At 61.0% G+C, this 5,698-nt stretch overlaps 1 non-coding gene across 1 annotated transcript; it reads right to left on the bottom strand.

Annotated features, from left to right (window-relative positions):
* Positions 1 to 1,640: 1,640 nt before the first annotated feature.
* TRNAD-GUC lies at positions 1,641 to 1,712 on the bottom strand. The gene has a single exon. It is a non-coding gene; the product is annotated as a tRNA-Asp (tRNA).
* Between the last annotated feature and the right edge of the window lie 3,986 nt (positions 1,713 to 5,698).

Below are 5,698 nucleotides of genomic sequence, written 5' to 3'. Positions count from 1 at the left end.
TTCTCACTGAAGGGTCATTTCCAATTGTTTGCTCAGACCAGCTTCCCCAGCACACTCACTGCTGTGCAGCTCTGTACATGTGGCCATGGCTGAACAGCAAGAATTCCTGCCCATTTCCCTACTGGCTGGAGCATGGTTAGAGTGTGTTTGTGGTTAATGACGTTGATGTAGATTGTTCATTCCCTGCCTTGGCAATTCAGACAGTCCCTTTTCCCAACATATCTCCAGCACATCAGTCCCTGGCTGGGTCTCCTGGGTAGTGGAAAACATCCCTTGTTTGGCCCTGCCAAGGGGATCGTGCAGAGCTGAGACGTCCCTCGGCTTGGATCAAAGGGGGAGTTGGATGGAATTTATCACACAACCCTCCCTGCTCCACAGAGCCCCACGGGGAGAATCTAGAGAAGGGGGAGTCATTCCTCACCTGTGCTCCCAGGGGAGCTGCTAGGACTCCTTCCTGACGGCTTCGCACCTCTGGATTCATCCTCAGCTCCTGGGATCTTTCTGCTCCAAAGGCTCCAGAGGCCTGGGGTGGGGAGGGCGTCACTGCACAGTCTGAAACACAAGGGAGGTTTCTGGAATTGAAGGAAGGAGCAGAAAATGGAGAGGAAAGAAACAGAGAGAAAACACCTCGTCTCTCCCGTCCCCGTCCCAGCAAGAAATGTTACCAAGGAGCAGTGTTAGGGGAAATGGTGCCCGGGGCAAAACTTGTACTTTGGCACTTCCCCACTGCCCCTGGGGGATCCTGCTCCCCCTTTACCGCTAGCTCCTGCACTCCCAACCCTTGTGCCTCCTTCACCCCTAACTCCTGCCCCCTCCTGTGCCCTAACCCCTACACTGTGTCCCCTTTGCCCTTAACTCCCACACTCCCCTCCTGTGCCACCAGCCATTGCCTCGCTCCTGGACCCCCTTCACCCCTAACCCCTGCACCCCCTCCTGCACCCATGTGGGGACACTGACCTGTGTGCATGGAGCAGCTGGCATTGCTGCCTGCTCCTCCCTGGGATGCTGCTCCTCCGGGCACCCCAAGGGGCTGCGGGGGCAGGGTGATAAGCGAAATCATCCAAGCTCCCTGCATCCAGGTCACTTTCCTCAGCCGGACTGCGTCAGGGGAGGGCAGAGAGCAGCAGCTTCTGATGCTCCCCTCACAGCCCAGCCCAGGTGGGAAAGCGACCAGGACGCATGGAGCACATAGTGTTCGTCTTCGCTCCCCACAACCCTCTATGGGGCCATGGAGGAGCACTGGGGCAGGGGAGAGCAGTGAGCACCTTTGCACTGGCACACGGTGCCCTTTGACCCCCTGGAGCCCTGGGTGGCTGCCGGGGGCCCCACCCCTAAGGCCGGCCAGGCTCCCCAGCACGAACAGCAGAGACACAGGGAGACTGGCCCCCCATTGAGCAGTGGTGGCCTGGGCGGCTCATAATGGAGGCTCGGAGGGGGGCTCAGCCTTCCCAAATCTTGTGTCGCCAGGGGGACAGTGGGTCCCATGACTAGGGGCCCTGGGCCAAACTGGGCCCCCCTGGAAAAGTCTCCCCCATGTCAGCATCATGACAGCGAAGGGAAGTGGCCGTAGAAGGAGAATGCAAGGCATGTGGTGGGCAGGCCAGGGATTTCTTTGTCCCCCCGCTTGAAAAGGGGTCACCCTCCCTGTCAGGGAATCGAACCCTGGTCTCCCGCGTGACAGGCGGGGATACTCACCACTATACTAACGAGGAAAGGGGCACGGGGAGAGGCCCTAGCTCCCACAGACCAGCTATGGTCAGCGTACACCTACACCGTCGCATGGGCCCCAGCAGGCAACAGCACCCCTGGCCCTCTTCTGCTTCCCAAAGGCTTTGGCCGCAGCAACAGCCCTGGGAAAAGCCCTGGCCCTCCTCACCTGCCCTTGCCCAGCACCACGCCTTTTCGGGCCTACACAGCTCCTCACACAACACCCGCCTGGGACTTTGCCCTCACCTACCAGCTCAGCAGCACCTTTTTTCCTCTCAAAACCTCCTCTTGACACCCTCCCCCTTCCACACTTCAGACTCACCTCATCACAAACTCACCCACGGCCCCTTTGGCTTCTCAAGCGCCTCTGGAGGGACGCAGCTTCCCAGGCACGCAGATCCTTCCCTTCAACGCGCACTGGATGGACATTCGAAACACAGCCCTTTCCAGGAGGGAATGCGTTGCTTTTGGACCCTGGCGCCCAGCAAGAAGTCCAAGGACTCTTTTTCTGACCGATGGACCCCACTGACTTGCCTTTACCAAGCAGAAACTAAGGACCGGCCGATGGCTCTCTTTGCAAACGGACGCCATCAGACTGAGCCACGAGGCGCGCTGCAGGATAGCCCCTCCCCACCAAAAATTAATGCCGTGGCTCGGATTCGAACCGAGGTTGCTGCGGCCACGGCGCAAAGTACTAACCACTATACGATCACGGCCAGGCACTGGGTGAGCAGGCAGCAGCCCAGTGCAAAATGCTCAGGTCTGAGCTCTCGGGGCGGCCACCTACGTCGCCGGCGGGCACGGGTATTTCTCAAGTCTGCCCATTACAGTCACAGGTAAAATGCTGAGCAAAGGAAAAAATAGAGGAAGCCAATCCCATGCCTGTCCCTTTTTCTGTCTTTCTCCACCCCTGGACCAAGTCCCTCCCCGTTTGTCTGGGCCATTGTCCTCATGCCCCTGGCCAGCCTATTTCCCTTTGCCGCTCTGAAACATGCCCCCACGTGCACGCCCCGAAGCTGGGCCCGGGGGCGGAAGGCCAGGGAGAGGCTTTGGCTAGGGCCAGCGTGTCCTTGCGAGGTAATTGTCTCTCTGGAGGTGAAAGTCATCAGTGCGGGGTGCGAAGGGAAGTGGCCATCGAAGGAGAACGCAAGGCATGTGGTGGGCAGGCCAGGGATTTCTTTGTCCCCCCTTCAAAAGGGATCACCCTCCCCGTCGGGGAATCGAACCCCAGTCTCCCGCGTGACAGGCAGGGATACTCACCATATACTAACAAGGAAAGGGGCATGCTGAGTGGCCCTAGCTCCCACAGACCAGCTATGGTCAGCATACACCTACACCGTCGCATGGGCCCCAGCAGGCAACACCACCCCTGGCCCTCTTCTGCTTCCCAAAGGCTTTGGCCGCAGCAACAGCCCTGGGAAAAGCCCTGGCCCTCCTCACCTGCCCTTGCCCAGCAGGACGCCTTTCCGGGCCTACACAGCTCCTCACACAACACCCGCCTGGGACCTTGCCCTCCCCTACCAGCTCAGCAGCACCTTTTTTCCTCTCAAAACCTCCTCTTGACACCCTCCCCATTCCACACTTCACACTCACCTCATCACAAACTCACCCACGGCCCCTTTGGCTTCTCAAGCGCCTCTGGAGGGATGCAGCTTCCCAGGCACGCAGATCCGGCTGATGGCTCCCAAGTGTGCAAGTCCGTCCCCGCAGAGCTGCCCCATAGGGTGACATTGAAGAAACTGTGGAAAACGGGATGGGGGTGGGGGGTAATAGGCTCCTATATAAGAAAAAGTCCAGCCAAACTGGCCTGTCCCTTTAAAAATTGGACATCTGGTCACCCTGGAGCAGCCTCGCACTCCTGCTCCCCGGTTGGTGCGTTTGTAACCTGGGGGCTGAAGCCGACGCGTGAAAGGGAAGTGAGCGAGCTCGGAGCTCTCCGGCGCCACCTGCTGGGAACAGACAAAATGACTGAGCAATGTCTTGGCTAATTTAAATATCACCTGGTTTTCTATCGGGTGGCTGAGCTGGGGAGTGGCCTGAGTGTGGCAGCACCTTATTTGCATATTAAAAGTGGCAGTTTGAGACCATTGGGGTAAAATATGAGTAAGTTTTGGGGTTGGGCCCCACATGTTTAGTGCAGGCTGTGGGGAGCCGGGCTGAGCAGAGCCTGCCCCGACGGGGAGTGTGATGTCACCCTGAGCTTGGAGCGTGTGGCCAGACATGGGGAAGGGGCTGGGGGTAGGGTAAGGTAGGTTGGTTTTTCTATTTTTGGTAGAATTCTTCTTATGTAAATTGAGAGTCGGCTTGGGGGAGGGAAATTGCGACTCCTGCTTTGGGGGTTGTTGGGGGGAGTGACACAAGCGTCTTTGGTGGTGTCTGCTGCAGTGGGGCATAGGACAGGTGGGGGCGGGGCTGTCTGGGTGCTTCAGATCAGGGGCGGCTCCTGGTTGGCTGGTGCCTTGGCCTGCCTAGTGTTTTCTGACAGCTGATCTCCCATTGGCCCTCGTGTGGGGTGTGTCTCTGAAAGCTGGTCTCCCATTGGGCCCTCCCCAACTGACGTTTCTGACAGGCTCAGCTCCCATTGGTGACGTTGTCTGACAGCGATGCGGGGCGGAGCCGCCAGGGACTTGTGCGCTCAGAGCTCAGCGCCGCCCGCGAGAAGCGGCGCGAGGCCGCGCGGGGCCGGGTCCCGCTGCCGGGCGGAGGAACCGAGACCGCAGCAGCGGCGCCGCCTCCCGCCTGGCGAGAAGCCGCAGCACCGGGGGGGGGGGGTCACAGGGCGCGAGGCGCTTCCGTGCGCGGCTGTTTCCTGCCGGTCGCGGGGTGACGGGTCCTGCCCGGGGCGGCCGGGGGGTCCCGATGGCAGCTGGGGGCTCTGGCATCCGCCCGCCCGCGGCGGCTGGGAGCTGCGGGGCCACCTGCAATGGCCGGGGGCTGCGGCTTCTCCTCACACCCCCCCCGGTGACTGGGAGCTCCGGGCTCTGCCTGCGGTGTCTGAGCGCTGGGGGCTCCTCTCCTGCCTGGGGCGGCCGGGAGCTCCCGGGGCTTCGGCGCTGCAGGGTCTGTGAGCAATGACGTGGGGCTGCAGGGTCCTCCCGCCATCAAGGCCTGTTGGGAAATCCTGGGTCCATCCGCAGCGGCTGGGAGCTCTGGGGTCCACTTGTAGGAGCTGCAGGGTCCATAGGCAGTGGTGTGGGGCTGTGGGGGCTCTCCGGCCACCCATGGCTGCTGGGAGCCCCAGGGTCTGCCTGTGGGAGCTGTGGGGAGATGAGGGGTTTGGGGTGGAGGAGGAGGCTGCAGTGTGGGGCTGAGGGTTTCGCAGTGCAGGAGGGGGCTGTGAGTTGAGACAGGGGGTCGGGGTCCAGGATGTGGTGATGGCTCTGGGGTGAGGACAGGGATGAGGGGTTCCAGGTGTGGGAGGAAGCTCTGGGCTGGGGCACGCAGGTGAGGGCTCTGGGGTGCAAGAGGGGGCTCTGGGTTTCGGGGGGTTCAGGGCTGGGGCAGGGGGTTGGGGTGCAGACTTACCTCAGGTGGCTCCTGGTCAGCGGCGCAGCAGGGGGGACCTACTGGCCACTTCCAGGGCACAGTGCGATGCCCTAGGACACGTAGGGACCAGCCTGCCTGAGCCCCGCAGCACGCGCTGACGCGGACTTTATAACATGAGTCACCCTACTGGGGAGCTCCAGGGTCCCCCTGTCTCATGTGGGTGGCTGGGAGCTCTGGGATCCTACCCCACTCCCCACCTCCCCCCTACTAGCAGCTGGGAGGCTGTGGGGTTCCATCCGTGGGTGGCATGCGGCCTGTTGGAGCCCCCTTCCGCCACTGGTGGCTTGTGGTTGATAGCTGTGAGGCCCCCAATGGTCCAACAGCTCCAGTCTTGCCTGCCACCAGGGCTGAGTGGGAAATGTCATCCCTGAGATCTCCGCGCACATGAAAGTCCACAGTTTCTGTGGACGCCATTTATATAATCTTAGCCTTAATAGTTGTTGAC

The sequence above is a fragment of the Mauremys mutica genome, unplaced genomic scaffold, assembly GCF_020497125.1.
Source record: "Mauremys mutica isolate MM-2020 ecotype Southern unplaced genomic scaffold, ASM2049712v1 Super-Scaffold_100199, whole genome shotgun sequence".
Classification (NCBI taxonomy): Eukaryota; Metazoa; Chordata; order Testudines; family Geoemydidae; genus Mauremys; species Mauremys mutica.
This window is presented reverse-complemented; position numbering and strand designations above follow the sequence as displayed.